Genomic DNA, 27363 nt, shown 5'->3' on the forward strand with positions numbered 1-27363 from the left:
CCCCTCACCCACCTCCCCCTTGCCAATCTCCCAGAGAGGAGGTTACACATAGATCTCCGAGATTGGTTCTCCCTTTCTACATGCCCTTCCCTCCTGGTGTCGCCACTCCCACTGCTGGTGTTGAAGGGTTCCGTGTTACTTCTTTTAAAAAAAATCATTTAATTAGGGGCTCATACAACTCTTCTCACAATCCATACACACATCAATTGTGTTAAGCACATTTGTACATTAATTGCCCTCATCATTCTCAAAACATTTGCTCTCCACTTAAGCCCTTGGCCTCAGCTCATTTTTAGCTCCTCCGTCCCTGCTACCCCCTCCTTCATGAACCCTTAATAATTTATAAATGATTATTTAGTCATATCTTACACTGTCCAGTGTCTTCCTTCACCCACTTTTCTGCTGTCCATCCCCCAGGGATGAGGATATATGTAGATCCTTGTAAGCGGTTCCCCCTTTCCACCCTACCCTTCTTCCACCCTCACAGTATTGCCATTCTCACCACTGGTCCTGAAGGGAACATCCACCCTGGATTCCTTGTGTTTCCAGTTCCTATTTGTACCAGTGTACATTCTCTGGTCTAGCCAGATTTATGAGGTTGAGTTGGGGTCATGATAATGGGTGGGGGGTGGGGGGGCAAGGAAGCACTTAGGAACTAGAGGAAAGTTGTATGTTTCATCGTTGCTACCCTGCACACTGACTGGCTTGTCTCCTTCCCCAACCTTCGAGGAGATGTCCAATTGTCTACCAATGGGCTTCAGGTCTCCACTCCGCATTCCCCCTAATTCACAATGATATAATTTTTGTTCTGACAGTGCCTGATACCAGGTCCCTTCGACACCTCGTGATCACACAAGCTGGTGTACTTCTTCCATGTGGGCTTTGTTGATTCTGAGCTAGATGGCTGCTTGTTTAACTTCAAGCCTTTAAAACCCCAGATGCTATATCTTTTGATAGCCAGGCACCATCAGCTTTCTTCACCACATTTGCTTATGTATCCGCTTTGTCTACAGCAATTGTGTTGGGAAGGTGAGCATCATGGAATGCCAGCTTAATAGAACAAAGTATTTTTGCATTGAGGGAGTACCTGAGTGGAGGCCCAATAACCTTCTGCTACCTTAATACTAAACCTGTACATACATGCACATAGATCTATTTCCCCATTCTCATATATATTTACATATGTACATGCCTTTATTTAGACCTCTATAAATGCCCTTTGCCTCCCAGATCTTTTCTCTATTTCCTTTTACTTTCTTCTTGTTCCACTATCATATTCAGCCTTCATTTGGGTTTCAGTAATTCCTCTTGGTTACATTACTCTTGGTCATGCCCTACCAGGCCTCCTATACCCTCCTCACCACCGATTTGGATCACTTGTTGTTCCTTAGTCCCTGGTTTGTTAACACCACTACCTTTCCCCCGACCTCCCACTCTCCCATGTCCCCCTGGACCTGTCGGTCCCATTGTTTTCTCCTCCAGATTGTTCATCCAGAATATCTTATTTAGACAGACCTGTAGAGATAATAACATGCACAAAAACAAGACATAGCAAAACCAAGCAACAAAATAAAACAAAACAACAACAAGCCAGTGACAAAAAAGAGAACAAATCACAACAACAAGGAAAAAAGTCTGAAGTTAGTTCAAGGACTGTTTGTTGGCCTTTAGGAGTGTTTTCTGATGGGGCACCAAGCCCTGACGCCAAAGTCTGTTTTTGGTATTCCCTGGGGACTTTGTTGCTCTGTTCCCTTGCCGTTCTGCTGCATGTCCTTAAGTGTTTTGCCTCTGCGTGGTGGGATCAGATTGAGCAGAATTCCCACACTGTATCTCCAGTGTTGTCCCCTGTAGGGCTATGGGCCAGTGAGGGATGTCATGTTAGTTGGGCCGGCCATATGGTCTTCTCTGTGGAATGGCTGCTCTGAGCGGGAATCTTGTCCTCAAGGCTTGGTGGGCCAGGATGTGCTCCACTCTCTCTTCCTTTCCCTTCTTTTGCTCCCATGTGCTCTGATCAGACATGACCCTCTCCCTGAGCTGCAGATTCAGTGCTGTCCTCTGAAATAAATTCTTCCGGGGATAGCGGCTCAGTGTTACTTCTATACACAGTGGTACTGTGTAAATATTTTCAAGGATTTCAGCACTTTTTTTATCAAAAAGAAAATGAAACACCCACACACCCGAGTAAGCAAAACTAAAGCTGCGTAGTTTTCCAATTTTACTGACAGTTAGACATCTTACAAATATGCTTCCATCTATTTACTTTAAACCAACCTGTGGGTCATGACCCCTTTGGGGGTCGAAAGACCCTTTCACAGGGGTTACCCAATTCATAACAGTAGCAAAATTGCAGTTATGAAATAGCAATGAAAGTAATCTTATGGTTGGGGGTCACCACAATATGAGGAGCTGTATTAAAGGGTCATGGTATTAGGATGGTTGAGAACCACTGCTTTAAACCAAAGACACGTTGAAATAACTGTGTAGGCAGCACATTAAGTATATGCTTCAAATATTAGTAATGATTGTATTATTATAAGTGGATGAGTTAGTCATTAAAGACGGCTATGAAATAGGATACACAACTTTTTTTTTCAAATCAAAATAAAAATATTCCCAAAATGTTTTGGGTTTTTTTTTTTTCATGATTGCAAAAATTAACACTTAACAGGTCAGTGAAAATGCACAGAACGGGCACAGAATTTTAGAATCAGAAAGCCTTGAATTCAAATGTAAGCAATGACTTCTGTTGGCTGGATTATATACTGTCAGGTATGTGGAATTTAACTCAATTCTCCCTTATAGCTATCCTCTATCCAAAGGAATGTAACACTTCTCTGTGGTGTACTGTCTCCACGATTGTTGCTATATTCAGCCCATTTTTTGCAGCCAGTGGGTAAATCCATTGTAGCAGGGTCTTCCTTTTATTTCTGACCATCTACTTCACCAAGCTTAATGTCCTTTTCCAGGGACTAGTGTCACCTGGTAACATATGTAGAGCATGTAATACAAGTCTTCTAATGACCAATTTACTTTAAGATACATGTTTCTTCCCACAGTCCATGATGTTTTCATATTCTTTGCCAGCACCATAATTCAAAGTCATTGACTCTTCTTCAATATTCCTAGTTTATTGTCCACTTTTCCTTTCTTTATCTATATATTTTATTTATTTATTCATTAATTCATTCATTTATTTATTTTGCCGGTCCCCGAGGCGTTTATTGGGCAGACTGGGGTGGGAGGTCTCAGCCTAGAAGAAGGTGTTGGGCCGCTTGGGGTTGAAGCGTGGCCTTGTGCTGGCGTCGCAGGACTTGGTGGGGCAATGGGAACTTGATCTTGGAGTCATGGAGCTGCTTGACCGCAGGCCGGCGGCACTTGCTAGCATCAATCTCGTCCACCTTCATGATCTGGATGGAATGGGCCCGGGCTGGGTGACGGCGCCTGGGGTGGTCAAGTCCCGGTACGCCCGGTACATGTTGTGGGTCTCGCTGCGGGAGTTGTATCGCTGCCAGATGCCAAAGTTCTTCACCCGCAGAGGGGACTTCTCGAACACCTGCCCGCAGTACACAATCTCCCCGGAAGACTTCTTCATCTTCTTCAGCTGTGACACAAAGTACCAGAAGCGGGACTTGGCGACGATGTAGTTGGGGGCGAAGATGCGCATGCGGTAGAGTGGCGGTGTCCGGCACTTGGGGGTGGGCAGGCAGTGGCCCACCACCTTGTACTCACGAAGCATGCCCGAGGCCTTCAGGGCGGACCTTCCGCGCTCGTCCCGACCTGCAAAAGGCCATTGTCCACTTTTTGAAGGTGTATTAGGTGATTGGAAATATCATGGCTTGGATCAATCACATCTTATCCTCAAAGTGACACATTTGCTCTTTAACACTTTCAAGAGGACTTGTACTGCAGATTTCCAAATACAACATGTTGTTTGGTTTCTTGACTCCTTCTTTCATGAGCATTGACTGTGGATCCAAGTAAGATGAAATTCCTAAGACTTTTATCTTTTCCCTACTTATCATAAATTTATCACGATAGTGTCTATTACCGGTATGGTTCAATGTGAGAATTTTAGTTTTCTTTACATTGATTTATAAGCTATATTAAATCCTGTGGTGTTTGATTCCAACACTGAATACTCCAAGTCCTCCTCACTTTAAGCAATTAAGGTTGTATATGCATATCGGAGGTTAATAAGCCTTCCTGAAACCCTAATACTTTGTCTTTCTCCATACAATCCAGCTTCTTGGATTATTTGCTCAGCATGCATATTGAATGAGTATAATGAAAGAATTCAGCCATGAAATCTTTCCTGATTTTCAACAATGTTGTATTTTTATGTTCTTTTCAAACAGTATCTTCTTGCTCTGTGTACATGTTATATTTTAGCAAAACAAAATGGTCTATAATTCCCTTTCTTTGTATGGTTATACATAGTTTTCTATGATGTCTCTATTTGAGTATCTTTGCAAACACACCCAAACATCTTTCTGGTATTTTCTGCTTTCACGCACACTTTTCTCACACACCGTACATAAGGGCAAGTCTGGCAGGTACTAAGTCTGTGGGTCAGATATTAAGCTAGAGGCTCCTGCTGACTCAAGTAGCTCTGGGAGCTACTGAACCAAAGACAGACAGAATGACTCCAGGCTCTTGGCTATAAAAGTGAATGAATCCAAGGTCAGCAAGTCAGATGGGAGGCCATTGATGGCACCCAGGATTAGTGGTCAGTATGGCAGGCCATTGGATCAAGAACAGAAAACTGAAGATCAGTGAGTCAGATGCAGGATTCAGACCCAACAAAAAATAAAGCAAGCTTTTCTACAGAGTCCTTATATTGAAAGTAGATCTCACCCCTAAGGAAAGTGCTTTTTAATTGAATCAAGATCGTGACCTGAGAAAGAGTATTATATAAGTAATCTTATCTCATCAAGGAGGCTTAAAACTAATTGGTGTTGATTGCATTACATTAGGTCAAGTCATGAGGATTACTGGTGTTAACTCCCAAACCACTGAGAATCCTGGTCCACCCAACATGATACAAAACCTTAACTAGCACAACAGGTATATAATTTATTGGCATCAATGTCAATATCCTTAATCAACAAGGTTTTCCTATCACAATTCTCTTATAATACCTATTCGAAGACAGAAAATTTTCACTAATGAAGCACAAATCTGGGTCTTTTAGTGTTCATAAGTTAGTTTGTCTTCCTTTTGTTGCTTGATATTATAAAGCAGGGGGAAAACTTTGTACAGAAGAGAGCTTGGCCAATGAGGCAATAGAAATCACATGTCAAGTAGGATAATTTTGTTTTTAATTTTACTGAGTTTATCACTGTTTATGTTAAGTTTATAAGATTTCAATCGACTAAGTGCTTATTCTTTATTTGAGAACAGCAGATTCGAAATGAAAGTGACCTTGGTTGAGCAACTGTACTCCTCGGGATGCGGTGGCTTGGGGAAGTTACAGCACTCCTTGGCATTCGGAGGTATTTCTGCATCTACTTCTTAGAATCTTGTCTTGTCATGAAGTCATTTATAATCACCTGGACTACTCTAGTTATTTCTTCTTTGCACCATCCTCCATTCTTTTGCCATATTTTGACACTGATAACCAAGATAGTAATACTATTAATAAAAATTTTCATTGAATGCAAAGCATTTTCAAATGGTTTGTTCTTGATCTTAAGGAGCTTACAGAACCATCAGCTCTCCCTCCTTCACACAGCATCTAGAAGAACATTTTAAGAGTATGTATTTAATTAACAGATGAAGCCTCGTGGGCTGGTTGGGACAATTAGTCGAATCAGTTAAACTACTGATACCTTATTCTTTCTGAGAAGTTGATTTATCAAATTGCTGTAGCGTTAAATCTTGTGAGACACAGGTAGAAAATGCTGATTTGGTCAATTGGATAGAAATAGGAACACTATCTTTTAGTTAATGAAAACAACTGAAAAACACTGTAAAATCTGACCTGAACATAAATACATTGAACATGACTAAGCCCATTTACTATACACAGATCAAGGTTAGTCTGTTATGTGCACAGCAACTTCAACTTTCTGTGGCTTGTGCCCAAACCGTAGAACTCAAAGCACTAATCTCTCAGAGCACACTCACTCAATTTCCCACAGGGCAAATGTAAAATGCCACTCTAGAACAAGTAACAAACAGTACCAGAATTAGCCCTCCCCTAGTGGCTCAGGAAAACTGTGTTCTTGAGCCCAAACTTCATTCTTCATCTTTATGCCACAATATGAAGGAATTAGAAAATTTCAAAGTTCCATCAAGGCTGGGGTCCTACATTCTTCTCCCACTGACATTTCCTCTGACTGGTCAGAGGGACGAGGAGTTGCTGGGAATTTGATTGCTTTCTACTCCTGTAAAAGTTACAGCTTTGGAGACTCATACTGGCAGTTATGCACGTCTTACAGGTCCCTAGGAGTGGACATTGACTGGACGACAGTGAGCTGGGCATTTGGTTGGGGCGGGGAGAAAATTGGAGATCGGTGGTGCCAGTCGCTCCAGGTTGCTGTCATGAGTGGAGTTAAGTCAGTTAGCTACTCTTCCCGCATGAAACAGTTAAGCAAGGGGCTGCTAACCAGCAGGTTGGCTTTTCAAACCCACCTAGAAGCAGCTACAGAACAGTCTAATCATTCTAAAACATTCACCATGAGTTGGAATCAACTTGATGGCAACCGATTGGTTGCTTTCCTCTTCCATAATGTAGCATCTAGTTTTGCACACTTTCTTTCCCTTCCATCTCTAGTCATAGGCTAACCTGTGTTCTGTCATGAAATGACTGACAATTTAAGCAGCCATTTGTCACAGTCAATCTTATCCAGGGCCACTTTGTAGCTTTTGGAGGTACATATCCATTTATTTACAATTACAAGGACTGTTGGGAGAGGTAGACATATAAACAACCAAGTAATAGATATAATATGATGGATCCTACAGTGGCATTATAAAACTGGTACACTGAACATATATGAGGAAGACTAAGGCTGCTATGTTATTAGGGGAGACTTGACAAGGCATTTAAATTTGAGTGGTACTAAAGATGAGAAACTTGTAAAATCTGTTGGATACAGTAAACATAAGAAGGGGAAAGACAGCTAGAAAACTATATACTTTGGTACAGGTCTAGTATTCATTAAATAATTTTGAATTTTAAAAATACAATGTCAGTATGTAATAAAAAGTTCACTTGCTTTTAGGCATAATGGAAATTAGGACCTGGTTGATTTGTTGTCAAAATTGGCACAATATCTTGCTGAGCAAACATACTGATCCCCTTTAGAAGCTATCCCTGATCATAAACTTTACCTGGCTTTTTCCAAATCAGAGGGTTAATAACTTACTGTCTCTAATGGATACCTGAACTTCTATCACACATTTGTTGGAACGATAGCAATGGAAGGGAAAATAGTGTTGCAAGAAGATAAAAAGCAAAACTCATTGACATCAAGCTGATTCTGACTCATAGTGACCCCACAGGCCAGTGTAAAACTGTGCCTGTGTGTTTTGGAAACTGTAACTTTATGGAAGTAGAAAGTCGAATTTTTCTCTTGAGGAAAGACTCACAATTTTGAAATGCTGGATTAGCAGCAGTCGTCACTGGATCACCAGGGGGCCCATCACCAATTGTTCTAATTGATCTACAGAACACATTTGTAGCTAGTTAGAGTGGACTGTATTTGGAATTATCTAAGGTATTGTATTCTGTGTTCACAGTGTCAGAGGACTATGGCACTGATTTTGCTGCTAGCCACAGGTCAGCGACTTGAACTGACCAGCCACTCTGGAAGAGAAAGAGGAAGCTATTTGTTCTCATAACTTTTTAGTCTCAGAAACTCCAACGGGCAGTTCTCCTCTGTCTTGTGAATCACTATGTGATTCTGATCACTGTGTCTGATCACTATGAATCAGAATTGACTCAACGGTGGTACATTTGGCATTTGGAAGTTTTCCCATTTTCAGTATCTTCTTGAGTGGTGGAGGCAGCGAAACAGGAGTTGCTTAGTTGCTGCTTCAGTTTTGCCTTTGGCTTACTGCAAAGTTTTAAGTTGAAAATATCTAAAGATCAATATGAAATGCTCAATCATTTTTATGTATTAAACATAATGCTTTCATAATAAAAGATGATCTAAAAATCAATATGAAATGCTCAATCATTTTTATGTATTAAACATCATGCTTTCATAATAAAAGGTGATCTAACTTATAGTCAACTAACAACTGAATAGGTGCTAAGATCAATGCTAGGGTTTTAAATGATTTATCTGAGTTCTCCTTTGTAAAATTGAAATCTCAACTCCTGTAGTGTTGTTTTAAGCATTGACCATAAGTTCCCCAATTTAACATAGCAAAGATATGGAAGAAATTATACAAAAGCCAATGGCCTTTGAATTATATAGATCTCTCTAATTGTGAGTTCTCAAACTTTATTAAGTTTGGGTTTAATTCTTTTACATAAGTACTTAGACTTCTCTCCTTGACTTCCTTCACATTTCTAGGAAATTGTGCTTTACAGTGAACTGACATCTTCTTGAAACTAGTGTCCATGTGCAATAATATATGCACCCAGAGCAAAACTGAATCTTTTAAAAAGGAATATGATTCCTGTCTTATTGGAAATGTTAGCCAATTTAGAAATTATTCCTGCTACCTAGTGCTGTCATTGCATATTTGCAAATGTAGAGGCAATGTAACTTTATTTTTAGAGCAGTGATAGTCCTGAGGTGTGAAGGATAATAAAGAGACTGCTGTATATTGGACTATTTGTGCCAAGTTTCTGGCAGTTACTAAGCAAGGTAAAGGGTGTGGTTGACGATTTTAGCAAGAACTTATGCAACACGGCCCCAATGATCTTAACACACACCAGGTGTCCTACCTAATTCCAAATGACAGAATGAATCCGTCAGCATTCTTTCCTAATGAAATTTGTATGTCTTATGTAACTCAACATTCTATAAATACCTTTAAGTCAGAGTAATTTGTTAGATCCAAAGTTATCTAACGCTTCAATGTGTTATTACTCCACAATTTGGCCTCAGAATTGTAGAATCATCATCTTACAGTCTAATGATTCTTTCTTCTATGATGTTCTTTACAGGTTATTGTAATTCCTAAATCTTAAATAAGTTATTGTTTTTGTTAACTCACTTTGATGATGTGGGAAAGGTACTATTCAAAGTAAAATTTATTTTGGGAGTTTGTGTGAAAGTGGAAAACTTAGAGGAAACAATAAGAAGGAAGTGAGAATTATGTGTGTGTACATATAAGAGGACTTTAAAAAATGTTATTGTAAATAGATGTAATTATCTTTAACATTTGAAAAGAAATTAAAGGATTCATCAAACACATAAAATATCAAATATTCCTAAATTACTAATATATTTTATTTTAAAAATATTATGTTCCTTTAATTTATTATAAATTGTATATATTAAGAAGACAAATATAAAATGACTTACTAGAAACCATTAATGAATGTTATTACTAATCTGCTATAAATGTACAAAAAACCCTCCATATCGCCAAGGTTGTTTTGGAGCTTAGGTTAAAACCATTGTAGATCTCTTTCTGTTCTGCCTCCAATTTTAGATACTCAATTTGTGTTCTTTCTTCCATACATAAAAGATAAATCTGATAGCCGTTCACAATCTGATTTCTTTAGCACACTTTGCTAACGTGATCCCTCTATTAGGGTATGTACAAAGCAGGGCCAGAGCACAAGAACTAGTTGTTCTTAGATTTAGGCTTATGATTAAGTGAAAGTCCAAAAATCTATTAGTATATCAAAGGTGTGGGCATAATGATCAGTTTCTGGAGAAATAATACAGATCATCTCAATGGGACAGTCCGTCGTTGTAATAACAATACTGGTGTAGTGTTTACTCACTGGGCTATAATCCAGAGTGGGCAGTTAGAAATCACCAGCAACTCCGAGGGAGAAAACTGGGCTTTTGACTCCCATAAACAGACGCAGTCCCAGCAACCCACAGGGGGCTCAGCATGGACTCAATGGGATGAGTGAGAATAAATCATATCATTAATTTAGTCCATGGTATAGAATTTAAAATGCTATTGAGGAAAGAATTATATATAGGGAAGATTTTTAGACTGCACTACATGGAATGTTCAGGTACAGAGATTACAAACTTGAGTGAGTGAACATCGTTTAAGAAAACAATGACGTTAGACCCAAGGAAAAAGTTCAATACCACTCATTCACTAAGACAAAAGTAGGTCTACAAAAATAAGACATGTCACTAGAAGCAAAGAAAGTGTGAAAATAGCAACATTCAATTTGATCTCTTTAACCTTTTTAAGATACTGAAATTAATTAGTACTCTCATTGGAAAAATTCAATGTCAGGGATTAGTAAAAAGAAAATAATTTTCTCCTCACCAGCATTCCAATTTTCTCTTTTCTCCTCTCAAAGCAGGTAATATATGCTCAGAATTTGGTTTATATTCTTTCCCCCAGACTTAGATTACCAATACTTAAAACAGGATATTTTTCTATCATACCATCATCAAATTAATCACAGTATGCTTTCTTTCATTTTAAAATGTGTTGGAAGGGATTTGCTCTCCCTACCCCTCCAAAAGAAAAGTTAAGTATTTAACAAAATATAAAGAGAGAGTTCAAAGATAAAATTAGGACACAAATGGAACCCTAACCCTAACCCTAAGCCTAAGCTTAAGCCTAAGCCTAAGCCTAACCCTAACCCGAAAAAAAAAAATTAGGACACAAATGAATGGCATGGTGAAATCTTATAAAATGATTTGATATGAGAAATCAATCTATCTCTGAGTTAGCACCCAAGGACAATACAATGTGAGCAAGTCTTCAGAAAAGACGTACGTTATTCGATAGATGGCAGGCACTTCACTTGTATTGGGAAAGGAACTGGAAGAGAAAGTGGGATACAATTTATTTGAAACATATTCTAAATGTTCTCAAATATTAAGGGCTCCAAAGTTTGTAAACAAAATCTACTATATTTTAATTCCATTTTTAGAAACTCCCTCATATGAATTGAATGAACTTGTCATAAGCTACAAAAATATGCCATAACTCTCCTGTTCATACAGCAATAATTTCTGTGTTAGCGTGGACCTAAAAGCTAGGCCACTGGTATTTCAATAACCAGCAGTGTCTCTCATGTCAATAGGTTCCAGCCAATCTTTAAGGCTAAGATAAATTGGGAAAACTTACCTGGCAATCTACTTTTGAAAAGCTGGCCTGTGAATAGCTTAAGACTAACAGTAGGAATGTGTCTGATGTAGTGTCAACGATGAACTCCTCAGGAGGATAGAGACTCCAAACATGACTGGAGAAGAGCTGCCTCCTCAAAGTAGAGTTGACCTTAAGGACATGGTTGAAGCAAAGTGTGTAGAGCCCGCACTTGCTGACAGGGTGGCTCAAAATGAGAATAAGCTTCTGAAGCCATCCACAGATTATAAGAACATGAAATATAAAATGTAAGAGTCTACAAACATTGGAAGTTATAAAAATGAAATGGATTACATAAATAATAATAAACCTAGGGAAGGATGTTGGTCTTTTTAGGTGCCGTCCAATTGTCCAGTCATTTCTAATTCAGTTACACATGTCTGATCCTCACAATTTTTATATTTGAGCCTATTGCTACAGTCACTAGGTCAATACATCTTGCTGAGCATCTTCATCTTTTTTTTTTTCTGATTTGCCACTTTACTAAGAATGCTGTGTTATATCCAGGGCCTGTTCTCCCGTTAACAGGTCAAAATTATGCTAGACAGAGAGTGTCATTTTCACATCCAAGGAGCATTGTGACTACTATACTTGTTCCAATATAGATTTGTTCATTATTCCAGTAATCAATAGGACTTTGAATATTGCATATCAACACAATTCAAATGCATCAATTCTTCCATCTTCCTTGTCCCCAGCATATGTAAACTGAAATAGACTGGTATTTGTCATTGGGAATCAGACAATCATATTGTTTACTATGCCAAGAATGACAAATTGAGGCTATATAGCTTTAAATTCATTGTTGAAAAGAATATTTCAAGATCTATATTGAAGTATAATGTTGTGATGGGATAGTATCCATATGCCACAAGGTCAAACTAATTAGAAGTTTCATGGGAGAAAGGTAAGACTTTCTGTTCTTGTAAAGATTTATAGTCCCAGAAACCAACAAGGGCAGTTCTACTTTATTTTATAAGATTATAATGATTTGGAATGTACTTAAAGGCAAAGTATTTTTTGGTTATTTTTGTCTTTGAAAGGAAGAGCAGTTCTTTAAATTATTCAAACTTATGCACCAAACAATAAAGCAAATGAAGTAACTGAAAATTTTTATCAACAGGTAACGTGTTGAAACTTCATTTCATATATACTTTGAACATATTACTATGAGAGATCAGTTCCTGGAGAAGAATATCATACTTAGTACAGGGCCAGTAAAAAAGCGGAAGGCATTCAAGGAGATAGACTGACACAGTTGTTGAAACAATGAGTTCAAATGATTTTGAGGATGGCGTAGAAATGGGCAGTGTATCCATCTGTTGTGCATAGGGTCACTATAGTTAGGTGGCATCAAGTTGGTTCCTACATATTGTGACCCTATGCACAACAGAACCAGACACTACCCAGTTCTGCACCAGCCTCATAATTGCTCCTATGCTGGAGCACATTGATGCAGCTACTGTGTCAATCCATCTCATTAATGGTCTTCCTCTCTTGTTGCTCCTCTACTTTACCAAGCATGATGTCCTTCTCCAGGAACTGGACTCTCCTAATAACATGTCCAAAGTACATGAGATTAAGTCTCACCATCCTTGTCTCTAAAAAGCACTCCAGGCATACATTTCCCAAGACAGATTTGTTTGTCCTTTTAGCTGTCCATGGTACTTTCAATATTATTCTCAAGTACCACCATTCAAATACATGAATTTTACCACAATTCAAATACATGCATTGGTCTTCAGTCTTCCTTATTCAATGACTAACTTTCACATGCATAGTAGGCAATTGATAATGTCATGGTTTGGGTCAGGTGCACCTTAGTCCTCAAAGTAACATTGTGCTTTTCAATATTCTAAAGGAGTTTTAGTCAGCAGATTTACTAATACAACTCATCTTTTGATCTCTTCACTGATCCTTCCAGGAGGGTGGATTGTGGATCCAAGCAAGATAAAATTATTTAATGCAATCTTTTCTAGTTATGAGGACTTTGGTCTTCTTTTCACTGAGTTGTAATCCATACTTAAGGCTGCAATCTTTGATCTTCATCAACAAAAGTCTCAAGTCTTCCTCACTTTCAGAAATAAAGTTGTGTCATCTGCTTATCACAGGTTGTTAATAAGCCTTCCTCCAATCCTGATGTCACATTCTTCTTCATACAATACAGCTTTTCTGATTATTTGGTCTGCATACATATTGAATAATTATTTTCCTGATTTTAATCCATACAATATATTCCCTTGTTCTGTTTGCACAACTGCCTCTTGATCCCTGTAGAAGAGTACATGAACACAATGACTGTTCTGGAATTCCCATTCTTCTCAAGTATATCCACAGTTATGATCCACACAGTCAAAAGCCTTCAAATAGTTAATAAAACACAAGTAAACATCTTTCAGAAGCATCAGCAATGATATCCCTTTTCCATGTCCTCTTCTGAATCCAGCCTGAACCTTTGGCAGCTTCCTGTCAATGTACTGCTGCAATCGTTGTTGGAGGATCTTCAAAATTTTACTTGCATGTGATATCAATGATATTGTTCTATAATTTGATCATTCTGTTGGGTCACCTTTCTTCAGAATGAGAACAAATATGGATCTTTTCCAGTCAGTTGGCCAAGTAGCTGTCTTCCAAATGTTCTGGCACAGACGACTAAGTGCTTCCAGTGCTTCATGAGCCTGTTCAAACATTTCAGTTGGTTTTTCTAACAATTCCTGAAGCCTTGTTTTTGGTTAATGCTTTCAGTGCAGCTTCAACTTCATATTTTTGGTTTTGTTTTTAATAAATTACTTTATTTGGGTCTCTTACAGCTCTTTTAACAATCCATACAGCAGTTGTATCAAGCACATTTGTGCATATGTTGCCATTATTTTCAAAACATTTTCTTTCTACTTGACCATTGGTATAGGCTCCTCTCTTTTCTCTTCCTCCCTCCCCCCTTCCCACCCTCATGATCCCTTAATAAATTATTATTATTTTCATATCTTACACCATCCGCTGTCTCCCTTCACCCATGTTTCTGTTGTTTGCATCCATGGTGTGTGTGTGTGTGTGTGATTATTCATTGATCATTGTGATCAGGTCTCCCTTTCTCCCCCTTCTTTCCCCACCTACCCTCTACCCTCATGGTATAGCTCCTACATTAATGTTCCTGAGGGTTTTAGTTGTCCTGGATTCCGTGTGTTGAGAGCTCTTATCTGTATCAGTGCACATGCTCTGGTCTAGCGAGATTTTTAAGGTAGAACTGGGGATAAGACAGTGGCAGGGCGGGTGTGGGTGGGTAGGGCGGGAATTAAAGAAGTAGAGGGATGTTGTGTGTCTCATTGGTGCTATACTGCACCCTGGCTGGCTCATCCCTTCCTTGTGACTCTTCTGTGAGGGCATGTCCAATTGTCTACAGGTTGGCTTTGTTGCTTTCCTGCTAGATGGCCACTTATTTAACTTCAAAGCCTTTAAGGCCTCAGATGCTGTATCTTTTTTGAAAATCATTTTATTTGGGGTTCTTAAAATTCTTGGTACAAACCATACATCAATTGTATCTGACATATTTGTACATATAGTCCATCGTTCTTTTCTAGACATTTACTTTCCATTTAACCCTTGGGATCAGCTCTTCTTTTTTTCTATCTCTCTCATAACCCCCTCCAACCCCTGATAGATTGCAGATTTTTTAATAGCCAGGCACCACCAGCTCTCTTCACCACATTTGCTTATGCACGCATTTTGTCTTCAGCAATCATGTTGGGAAGGTGAGCATCGCAGAACGCCAGGCTATTAGAACAAAGTGTTTTTGCATTGAGGGAGGATTTGAGAGGCATAATGTCCATTTGCTACCTTAATACTTAACATATGTACATAAACCTATATCTCTAATATTATAGTGTAATATATTTACATATATACATGCCTATATTTAAAGCACTATAAGTGTCCTTTGCCTCCTAGTTCTTTCATTCAACTTCATTTTTAACACCATTGGGTTTTGCTCATGTTTACTCCTGAGATGGTTGAATGCCGACCAGCTCTTCCTGGCACAGTGATTCTGTATATTCTTTTTTTTTTTTTAAAGCAAAGGGAAGAAATTTATTGGAGCCCATACAGGAAACGCTAGAGGGCCCCAGCACACCCTACTGTGTAGGCATGCCCAACAAAGGGTCATATCATTCACTGTACCCCCATGTCCCAGAGGGACTCCCCTTGAGCCGATCCCTGAAGACCCAGGACTGACTTGGGGTGAGGACATCTGTGTATTCTTTTAATCATCTTTTTATGCTTCTTACATCACAAAATTTTGCCCATAAAATTTTTCAACAATGCAATACAAGACTTGATTTCATTTTTCAGTTATTTCAGTTTAAGATATACTGAGCATGTTCTTCCTTTTTAATTTTCTAATTCTATTTCTTTGTATATTTCATGATAATATTTGATCTTGCCTCCTTGAGGTGCCTTTTGAAAATTTTATACAGCTCTTATTGATTCACTTCATCATTTCTTACATTTGACTTAGCACTCTATGATTAAGTGCAATTTTTGGAGTGTCTCTGATATCCACTTTGATCTTTTATTTTTTTTCTTTCTGGTCTTTTTAATGACCTTTCGCTTTCTTCAAGAATTATGTTTTTTTTAATAAGAATTATGTTCTTAATGTTCTCCCATAGCTTTCAGATTTTCTCTCATTGCTATTTAATGTATAAAATCTGCTCTTGAGACATTCTCAAAATTCAGGTGGAGTAACTAAAGGTCATATTTTGGCTCTCATGGACTGCAACTTTTTTTTTTCATTAGCTTTATCTGAACTTACATATCAGCAATTGACGGTCTCTTCCACAGTCAGCCCCAGGCCTGGCTTTAACTACTGATACTAATCTTTTCCACCTTCTCTCTCCAAAGAGGTAGTCAATTTGATTTCTGTGTATTCAATCTGGTGAAGTCTGAGGGTATAGTTGACTTTTGCATTGTTAAAATAGAGTCTTGCAAAATTCTATCAGGGAATCGCCATCTTTTCTATCATCAAGAACATATTTTCCAATAACTATCAATCCATCTTGATTGCACATTTTATCAATTTCTGACTGAAGATGCTGGTAGAATTCTTCAATTTCCTCATCACTAGGTTTTGTGATTTGTGCATATAATAGTTGTGTTGAATAATAATTGTGTTGATTGGAGTTGAGGTGGATACATATATATCTCTATCATACACAGCACTGTACTTCAGAATTGCTCCTGAAATGTCCTTTTTGATGATAAATGCACACCCATTCCTCTTGGTTGTGTCATTCCTGGCATAAAAAACCACATGATTTGCTAGTTCAAAATGACCAAGAGCAGTATATTTCAGTTCACTAATGCTTTGGATAGTGACCTGCTAGTGTTCCATTTCATTTGTGATGACTTTCAATATTCTCAGATTGATCATTCATATAGTCAGAGTTCTGAATATTAGAAATTATTTTAGCTGTTTATTCTTACCTTGAGCAAATGAAGGTCCACCAGCTGTTTATTCTTACCATCAGCAAATGAAATCCCAAAGGCTCCACTCCCACACGCCTTACTCCATTCATATCACCATGGCTGACTCTACCTTTGATTCCTCATCCATCACATTTCAAGTGCCACCGATTCTTTGGGGCCCATCCTCAGGCACATCTCTTAAATGGTTCTGCTTCCTTTTAGTAGGCCCTCAGTATCTGACAAAGTTTAGATTCTATGCGTAACATTTTCAGAGGCTACTTCCTCTGATGTGGGCAGCCTAGTCCTTCTTTGTAGTTTGTTCTTAGGTTCTTAAGACTCATAGGGTCACTATGAGTCAGAAATAAGTTGATGACATCTAACACTAGGAAGCATAAAAAAAAGGAGAAGGCAATATTTTCTCACTCCATCTGATATACGGTAGCATTTGAATACGTTATAAGGATAGGGAAGTCCCTGGAAAAAGGGCCTAATGCTTGATAAAGTATACGGTCAGCAGAAAAAGAGGAAGACGTTTGAGATGGATTGGCACAGCGGCTGCAGCCATGGACTCAAACCCCAACAATTGTAAGGAAGGTGCAGGACTGGGCTGTGCTTCACTGCTGTATGCTCTATTGTATGTAAGGTTGTTATTAGCCAGAACCAACTCAATGACACCTAACAACAACAGTAAGTTATCTTTGTCATCTATAGCAGCTGTTTAGTTCTTCTCTGTTCTTATTAATACACTTCTAGATTGTGCCAGGAAACCTGTGCTCAATCGTAAATTGTATGCAGTGGTGGTAGACGGTTACCTGAAGTGGCAATCCTTTATTTTTTTTCATGATGGAAATAAAATATAGTTAAGAGCTATAATCAATTTAACTAGATATCCTCCACAGACGTGACCCTGTGACCTTGCTTTTTACAGAGTATATTACGGTATTGTCTCACAGAGTGTTCTGTAGTAGTGTCTAGATTTCCTCTCTCCACTCACTAACAGCCAGAACCTGCATACCTAACCTGTCTGCCTTCTTCAGATTTAGGGTCCCTAGATAATGGAAACTCTGTAACACAGATCTTTGTTAAAACAATACTGTTCTCCTGGTTTGTACCTGGCATTCATGATTTGTGTCTGTGTGAAAGAACTGTTTCACCCAGCCTGTATATACATCCTGTGAGAACAGGATGAGAGAGAGTCTGGCACTTGTAGAGAGTAGGGAAGAGAGTCCGGCACTTGTAGAAGTGCCCCCTTATCTCCTTTCCCATGCATGTGAAAACAAAATGTAGCATCTTTTGACTCCACCTGGTATATGTAATCTGGCCATGGTGATGGGGCAACGTGGGCCCTCTTGGTACCCACCTAACAACCTATTGGTGTACACCAAAGGAAATTTGCAAAAGCCTCAGGTAAGCTGAAAAATCCAAGTTGGAGACCTTTTCCATGCTAGTTGGGAGCTTCCTATAAATTACTGGGACTAGACTGGTGGGAGACATGATCCCTGAAGACCTCTAGGGATTTCCAAGGGGGCCCTAACCATTAAAAGCTCTTCAGGCTGGTGCTCCTCCATCTCCTATTCGCCTTCTCCCAGAATTCAGGATTCTAAACTTCTGGTTTGGCCATTCTTCTGAGTAAGTGCACGTCTATCTCTATTTATCAATTGCACTTCTGTATCTGTAAAAATCTCAAATCTGTCTCATCTGGAGAGAAGGCTGAATCTGAGAGTTCTCCTTTATGTCATTGGAAATCTGTTTAAGAAACCGCATCGGTATCTTTTGGCTTTGTAGAGCTGAATCTGGGAGATTTCATATGTGTCACTGGCAATCTGAGGTATTTCTTCAGAGTTTGTTAACCTCTTAGGGCTGAATCTTGGTGATTTCATGTGTCATGACAATGTCTAAGAAATCTCATCACTGTCTGTCAATCTGAATACTGAAATAAATTTGCAATTCTAGTTTCATAGTGAGCTAATCTACTGAAATGGTAGAAAATGCTTTCATCTGGAAGCTGATGGCTCTAGGGCAGTCAGCTCATTAATGGCTGTGCCATGTGAGAGAGACCTTCTGTCTGTGGCCTAGTTTAATATTAGCCATCTGTTATGGAACAGGTCTCTTTGTCCGACTGGCTAGCTCTGCGCCACCCACCGGTGGCAGAAACATTTTAGAAATATTTCCCTCCTGCGCTCGGAGATTTAGTTACTGAGAGGTCAGCTTGCCTGCATCTTGAGAAGGGTCCTTTGTTTAAAGCACCATTCGCCAGTTTAAGCTTCACGTTTAAAAGTGAACTGGGACTCTGCTCCTTTAAAACCATGTAGGCTCACTGCACTTGTTTGTTTAGAAAAAGAATTGTGTGTGTGTTGGGGCAGGTTTGAATTTTACAACCTATGAAACCTTGGGAAACACTTTACTTTTTCTCTATTTTAAAGGTCATTCTATGCATTTAAATCAACTCAATAACCAAGTTTATTTTAAGTCAACATGTAGGAATTTTAAAGAATTTAAGGAAGCTGAATTTGGATAGAAAAAAAAGTCAAAACTTAGTTAACTACATTTTAGTAGTGCCTTGTAATACATAAAACAATTTCAAACTATTTAGGTAATTTGATATTATAATAAATTTAATACATATCTGTGGTCATGAGTATATGATTAATATACAGATATACATACATCAGTATACATATCTGTTAGTGTGTTCATTTTTTCTAACTATAAAGAGTTCTTATAAGAAGCATACAAGAATGACTTAAGTACTCATTGTTAAATATAACTAAAACTTTACCAATCTGACTGAAAATTTAATTAGAAGTATTAACAAAGAGTTAAGTTTCAAGAGGAAAGTCTAAATGGAAACCAGGTAGAATCACCCATCTGGTGCTCCTATTGTTAGATCAGAAATATAAGAGGTAAGGAGGCCAATATTGGAGGCTGGGTACTAAAAGCAGATTCAAGGTACTGGGGTCTGGTTTAGACCTCCCCCTGTGATTTTCACCCATGAAGCGATTTGAGAGCTGGCTGAAATGCTCTAGGTTCACTATGTCTGACCCTGGGCTCTGCTACTGCCTTACCAGATCGAGCAAGATGGGCTCCATTATCCCTTACTATGCCTAAGATTCAAGACCTGCAGCATGCAATAATTTCCCCACTCTGCTATCTAGAGGTAGTCATAATCCCAGGCTTGAGGACAACCACCAAGAACTAGACACAAGACCTCACACTTGAGTTTTGGTATCCACCCTGAAGCTGCATTCTTGGGCTCTGAATCCTCTCAAACAGGAATGGAGTGACTACATCACCAATCCCCTTTCCCTATTTCCCTAACTCCAAGTATTCTGACCCACCACCATAGGAGGCCACAGGTAGTCCTTGAAAACAGTCTTACCAGTCACACAGAGAAAGAGGCTCGGGCCCCTTTGTCTCCTGGGACATGGTGCCCATTTCTTTCTAAATGAAATGCAGACAGCAACATATCTCAACAATAAAACAAGAAAAACGAAATGTGACAGTGGAAGAAGTCCTAAACTTAATGATGTTTATAGGAGAAACAGGGGATCTGTAACAAATAGAAATTTTCAGAATGCTGTTTGGGGTAATGCAGGATATGAGGGAAGCAAAGCAGAGTAAGGACATAATTATGGAGGAGATGAAGTCCCCAATAGAGCAGATGAAGTCCAAACACCAAAGGGAAATACAAGAACTAATGGATGTGGTAACAGAAGGAAAACACAAGATAACGGACATCATCAACAGAGTAGAAGAGGTGGTAAATCCACTGAGCGATCTCAAGGACAATCAGACAGACTTCAACCAACAGGAAAGACAGTCAAACAAGATCATCAGAGGTGGAAGAAAACCTGAGAACAATAACAGATGCTATGAAAAGGAACAATATTCGAATACTTGGTCTTCTAGGATAAGACACAACAAAGAAGCCTACAACTAAATTAGGTAGGGAATTATGGGAAGCAAACTTCCCTACCTTAATGAATGAGAATCAGACATTCATACAGGAAGCAGAAAGGATGCCAACTACACTACACCCCAGGAAAAACTCACCATGGCATATAATAGTTTAATTATTCAACTTCGATGAAAAAGAGAAAAATTTTAGGAGTATAAAGAGAGAAAAAAAGCAGTCACAAACAATGTTGTTCAGGCAATAATATGCTCAGAAATATCAGAAGATACCATGAAGAGGAGGGGAGAGTGGAGTAACATCTTCCAAAAGCTGAAAGAAAAGAAACGCCAATCCGAAAATCCTCTACTCTGCCAAACTATCTATTAGGAAAGTGTTTGCCTGTGCAAGGAAAAACTCAAAGAATAAGCCACAAATACCCAACTATGCAGAAAATCACAACATTGACAAAGCACAATCAGGAGATTGCCATATAGCACAACTCTATCCAGAAGTTAATGAGTTGAAAACAACTACCAAGATAACATTGCCTCAGAGGTAAAAGAAGGCAAGAATGAAGCTCCCCACAAAAACACAGCACACTGATATGGAGCTAGAAAAACATCCAACACAACAGCAATGAAAACACAAATGGTGTAATAACTCTGAATGTTAATGGCCTGAATTCACCCACGAAATGACAAAAGTTCGCAGACTGGCTCAGAAAACACAACCCATCAATCTGTTGCCTGTAAGAGACACATCTTTAGCTTGCAGACAAAAACAGACTAAGAGTAAAAGGCTGGCAGAATATATACCAGACAAACAGCAACTTAAAAAAAGGCAGGGGTTGCAATCCTTATCCCTGACAAAATGGACTTCAACCATCAATGAAGGAATTGGGACAAACCAAGAACCTTTGTGCAGGGAATAGACTAACTATAACAGGGAAGGATACACAGATACACACACACAAACACACACACACACACGAAACTGAAATCAACACATAGGATATACTAAGGATAAAACACCTCTGTGTGTCGAAAGACTTCACCAAGAGAGTAACAAGAGAACCTATAGACTGGGAGAGAATTTTTAACAATGACACAAAAGACAAATGGCTTATTACTAAAATCTACAATATTCTCCTATCATACAAAAGTAAGAAAACAATTCCTTAAAAAAGTGGGCAAAAGATCTGAATAGAAGTTTCTTGGGGCTAGGGGAGGGGAGGGGCCCCAAATGGCTAATAAACATATGAAAAATGCTCTTATTAATTAGCCATCAAATAAATATAAATTAAAATGACTATCAGATACCCCTAGTACCCCTGAGGATAGCCCAAATCAGAGAGCAACAAATGTTGGATAGGATGTGGCAGGATAGGACACTCCTCCAATGCTGGTGTTTGTGTAGCTATGTACAGCCACTTTGGAAACCATCTGGCAATATTTAAAACAAATGGAAATTGAGTTACCTTATGACCCAGCAATCCTTCTACTGGGTATATAGATACACCCAGAGGACGTAAGACATAGACCACAACCAGTCATCTGCACTCCAATGTTTATTGGCACAATTCATAATCACAAAGAATTGGAAACAACCTAAATTTCCATTGATAGATGACTGGATTAGAACACTGGAGTACAACACATCCCTAAAAAGCACTGATGATTGCATGAAGCATACAATCTCATGGGAAGAGTTGGAGGAAATTGTGTTAAGTGAAATTAGCTAAACACAAAGGACAAGTGCAATATGAGTCCACTGAGGTAAGTATAATAATCATAGTAAGTATAAAAGAAAAGCCATTTATCTCACACTTTATGGGTTGAGGTACAGGCAGTTAGGTTGGAGACATATCAAACCCCAGGATGTACATGCCATTCCAACACCAAGAAGGGGACAGAGGGCAGGGATAAAGGAGGGGGGGGGAAGGGGAAACACGATGGCAACGGGAGAATCATCTACCCAGGTGTAGGGTATGACGTATGGCTCCCCAGAAATGGTAGTGTGAGTGCAGACCCCACCACAGTGTGCCAAACCTTTCGGGCAATGTTAACCACATGGAGCTACTCATGAACAGAGAGGTCTACAGGGCCAGCCCCAATCAGAGTCGAACTGAACCCCTCCCTAGAAGTATGTGCTCCAGAAAACAACACAAAACCTATAAGTTGGGGAGAAAGGCCGGCCTGCCACATCCACACAGAAGCAAACCAAGAAGGAAAAACAGAGAGCAAGGGACTAGACTCCATTACGGCACACCAAGCCCTCAGAACAACATCTCTGTACAGAGTTGCTACGACACAGAGAGGACTGTGGGGCTGACAACAGCTTGAGGCATGATGCCCCCTCACTGGAGCAGACTGTGATGGAGGACAATACTGGGGATACAAGGTGGGGAGTAAGTCCGGTTGAAACCACCTCACAGTGGGGTGGAACAAGAAGGGAGCATAACAGATCAGCAAAAGGAGCAAAGCAAACCACAAAGCCCCTGATGAGCCCCCAAACAGACTTCAGGCTAGGAAGAGCAGTTCCTGGAACTCCTCAGAACTGCTGAGTTTAATAGTCATAAAGGTCAGCGGATGGACCTGTATTTCATATGCTCTTTCAGTTTTTTCCCCTCTTTTTATTCAATGTTTTCTTTTCTTTTTGTTTTGTCTTCGTTATTGTTGTTTTGACTATGAATATAAGATAGGCATAGGAAGCAAGCCCTAGGAGAAAACAATGGGACTACTAGTACTGGAGGGACTTTGGGGGAGGAAGAAGCAGCGGAAAGGAGCCATGAGGAAACAAAGCCACAGGCAGGGGAACAATTAGGGAATTAAAAGCCACCAAATGAGGAGCATGTAGAGATCCCGGTGGTGTTGGAGCAACAGCAATCTAGCTGAGAGGCATTACTAAGAGGCAGAAGAAGGGCGAGGGTAATGGTGGGGCAGGAGGAAGGTAAAAGAAAACAGAGGAAATCTCTAAGAAGCAAAGGTTTGGATAGAGGTATAAACTTAAGTGTGCACTCATGTAATGTTAATTCATAAAATTAGAGGCATTGGCCTATGTATATATAATTATATGACAATACATTAAGGAAGTGCATGGATTTGGGGCCTCTGTTCAAGCTCTCCCTCAATGCAAGAACACTTTGTTTTAACAACCAGGCATTCCGTGATGCTCATCCTCCCAACAAGATTGCTGAAGACAAAATGGGTGCATAAGCAAATGTGGTGAAGAAAGCTGATGGTGCCTGTTATATTAAAAGATATAGCATCTGGGGTCTGAAAGGCTTGAAGTTAAACAAGTGGCCATCTGGCAGAGAAACAACAATCTCACATGGAAAAGCACATCAGTCTGTGCAATCATGAGGTGTTGATGGGATCAGGTAACAGGCATCAGAAGACCCAAAACAACAACAAAACATTGTTGCGAATGAGGGGTTCCAAGCAGAGACCCCAAACCCATTTGTAGGCAATAGGACATCCCCGCACAGAAGGGTCATAACTCATCACAGAAGGGATGAGTCAACCAGGGTGCAGTATAGCAACGATGAAACACACAATATTCCTATGGTTCTTTGAGGCTTCCTCATCCTCCACTATCTTGATGTTCGTCCTGCCTTTCAGTTCTGGCTAGACCGGAGCATGTACACTGGTACAGATAAAAGCTCATGACTAACAGAATCCAGGTCAGATAAAACCCTCAGGAACAGAAATGGGAGTAGCAATACTAGGAGAAAGGGGGAAGGTGGGGGCTGGGCAGGAGGGGAGGAAGGGAGAACCAATCACAAAAGTCATCGCATAGCTAGTGCACACACACACACACACACACACACCACACACACCCAACCTAGGGGGATGAACAACAGAAATGTGTGTGAAGGGAGATAGTGGTTGGTCTAAGGTAAGGAAAATAATAATTTATAAAGGGGACTTGCGGGTGGAAGGAAAAAAAGAGGAGCTGATACTAAGGGTTAAAAAAGAAAGTAAATGTTTAGAAAATAATGATGGCAAAATATGTACAAATTTGCTTGATACAATTGATGTATTAAGTGTTTTAAGAACTGAATGAGCCCCCAATAAAATGATCATTAATAAAGAAAAGAATTAAATTTCAGGCCACAAAGAAAAAGCAACAAATTTAGAAATCGAATTCATTGTCTAAATGATCTGATTTCCAGATGGAGGTTGGATTAGATTTACCAAACAAGGACATGGTTTCAGAAAGAGTGGCTGCTCCTGAATTTCTACAGTTTGGTCTGGAAGACAGTTTGAATGTATTCTACCCATGATCTCATTTAGATGCACAGGAATACTGTAAAACTACTGTAAATGTTTGGCATCCTGTTTTGTCTGTATGCCATAATAATATATCTTATGAGTATCTTATAATAGGGTGTGGTTTTGATTGTGGGCTTGTTTCTTTTAGACCTATCTTTTTGCCTATAGGCTGGATTGGGATTGGCCTTTTGACTTAGTGCCTTTTCAGGTTACTTTGTCTTCCATGGTTTAAAATGTGTCATTTTCAGTTAGTAAAGTATAACACTTTAGGTGAGAATCCCCCTGACGGCACTTACTATAACTTGGGGCAAGGAGCTGGAGAGAAGACAGAACGGCTGATGGTAAGGTTTTTTTTTTTCCTATTTAGAAGAATAAAGAAAGTAGTCTTGTCTTAGAACAGACTGGTGGGGTCAGGATATGAAAGATAGAGTAATCTGAAAAAAGTGAGTGAAAGTATAAACTTTTTTTGATGTAAAAAGGAAGAGGCAAGAAAAAGATCGAAACCTCTGTAGCATTGTTATTCTTGGAATAAGGAAAAAAATACATTTTGGATAGAGAAATGCTGTGGATCGCTACAAACATTACATGCATGATTATTCGTTCTAATAGTAAATGCAAATGATCCTATCAGGTGTGTTTGGCCAGTGGAGGAAAGTTGAAAAAAGCTCACCAATAAGTCATTCCAACATTGTCTCAATCATATATTTGAGAGACAGCAACAAAAAATGTTGGTAACTGAAGTTTAGTTATATCTGAAACTTTTGAATGTGGTATTTTGGGATGCTTCCTTTATTAATTGACTTTTTTAGTTTACATTTGTTTGTGAGTTCCCCACTTATGTCTTAAAAAATGGTATCTATTTATATATCTGACTGTGACTTAACCATGGCCATGTCACGCTTTGCCACGTACAGATGAACTTCTGATTTGTGAATCTACTGAAGTACTGAACCGAAATTTCTGGTGGATTTATTAAAAGGACTAATAGTCTGAGTTGGAGTACACAAGTCTAAATCAGGGTTCCTGGAACTCTGAAAGGTGATGAGATTGTGAATTATAACTGATACAAAATTTGCCAAGAATATTTAATTATCAAATAGACTGAATGTGTCTATAAATTCTATATGTGGATATACTGTGGGTATATTTTTAAACATTGTGCAACCCGCTTCAGTGCCAGAAGCCTATGAGCTAGGAGGCAAGGCAGTGGTTCTGGGCGACGGTTTGCTCTGGATGGGACATGATGAGAGGCCCATGGGGCGAGGCCTGCCATAAATCCAAACCCGGGCACTGTACTGTGGGTATTTTAAAGGTTTCCTTGGTATGTAACTATTTTCTTCACTTTTTATCAGATTGTTTAATTTTTAAGTTTAAAACATGGTTTTCAGATGGAAAGCTATTTGGGCAGATTTAATTTATAAAACAATGGTGGCATAAACTGGTAAAGTTAACTATAGGTTATAAAATAGGCTATCAGTCAAATTTCTTACTAAGTTATTTGTTCATATAGAACCTGAAGTTTTATGGATGGTAACTGCTATTAGTGTTGTTTGAATGTAGACATATACTTTGTGATACTTACCGTTCTCTTTGCAAACATTTAGCCTAATATTATTAGTTTTGCTTTTTTGGCCTCTGGCTTCCTTAGAAGTTAAAATATCCATGTGTGAACCATTTGCTTATTAATATTTTCTTTTAAGTTTTTATTTAAATCTTAATATACCAAAAATTTTCACTTGAAAGTCATTTTGAATTTAAATGATAGCCCAGGAAAAGGAGCGGAGTATTTTGCTAGGTCCGGCAATATACTAGTCAAAGCACTGTACTCTTTTGAAAGTTTCAGGCTGCTTAAAGAAACGGGCAGCAAGAAAAGAAAATCAGATTCATTATTAGAGTTGAGAGCAGGTACAAAGTCCTGAGTGATCTACTTCTGCTAGTAAACAAACTCCAGAAGAGCAGCCTGCCACAGAAGAAATGCTTAACTTCATTTGTATAGGCTCCCAAGGAGAGAATCTGCCCTGTGTCATGTTACTCACCATATTTTTATGACAGAATTTTCCCCTTGCCTTTTAGTGATCTAAGACTCATGTGGTAAGCTGCCTAGAACTTAGACTTGCTCGCTTGGGGACTTGAAGGGCTTATACAACTTTTTCCAGAGGTTCCATCAAATGAAAAGGAACTGAAATACTCCTTTGGACTTTTAGCTGCAGTGCCCTAGTAGAAGAAGCAAAGGACTTCTGTCTCCAAGTGTAGACCCTGGAGTTGTTAGATGTTAGTTCAAATTTCTACTGCTTTTAGATTACCCGGTGATTAACCACTTGAGACTCCCATATACTTTCCATTTTCATATTTTCTTTGCTGTCTGTGATATGTCTTCATTTTGCATACAAGTGAGTGTGCCTTTTGTTTGATTTTTTGAACCGCATTTTGCCATTTGTTTCAAAGATGTGCAGGTAAACTTGAATGTATTTTAGTCTAAAAAGC

The 27363-nt window shown here is 39.0% G+C and overlaps 1 non-coding gene and 1 pseudogene across 1 annotated transcript; both read right to left on the reverse strand.

Moving 5' to 3' along the window:
* Positions 1–3250: 3250 nt before the first annotated feature.
* LOC142455428 (large ribosomal subunit protein eL20 pseudogene) lies at positions 3251–26543 on the reverse strand (annotated as a pseudogene).
* LOC142455854 (small nucleolar RNA SNORA42/SNORA80 family) lies at positions 26034–26168 on the reverse strand. Its single transcript, XR_012785968.1, has one exon. It is a non-coding gene; the product is annotated as a small nucleolar RNA SNORA42/SNORA80 family (small nucleolar RNA).
* Positions 26544–27363: the final 820 nt, after the last annotated feature.

Source organism: Tenrec ecaudatus, chromosome 8 (assembly GCF_050624435.1).
Source record: "Tenrec ecaudatus isolate mTenEca1 chromosome 8, mTenEca1.hap1, whole genome shotgun sequence".
NCBI lineage: Eukaryota > Metazoa > Chordata > Mammalia > Afrosoricida > Tenrecidae > Tenrec > Tenrec ecaudatus.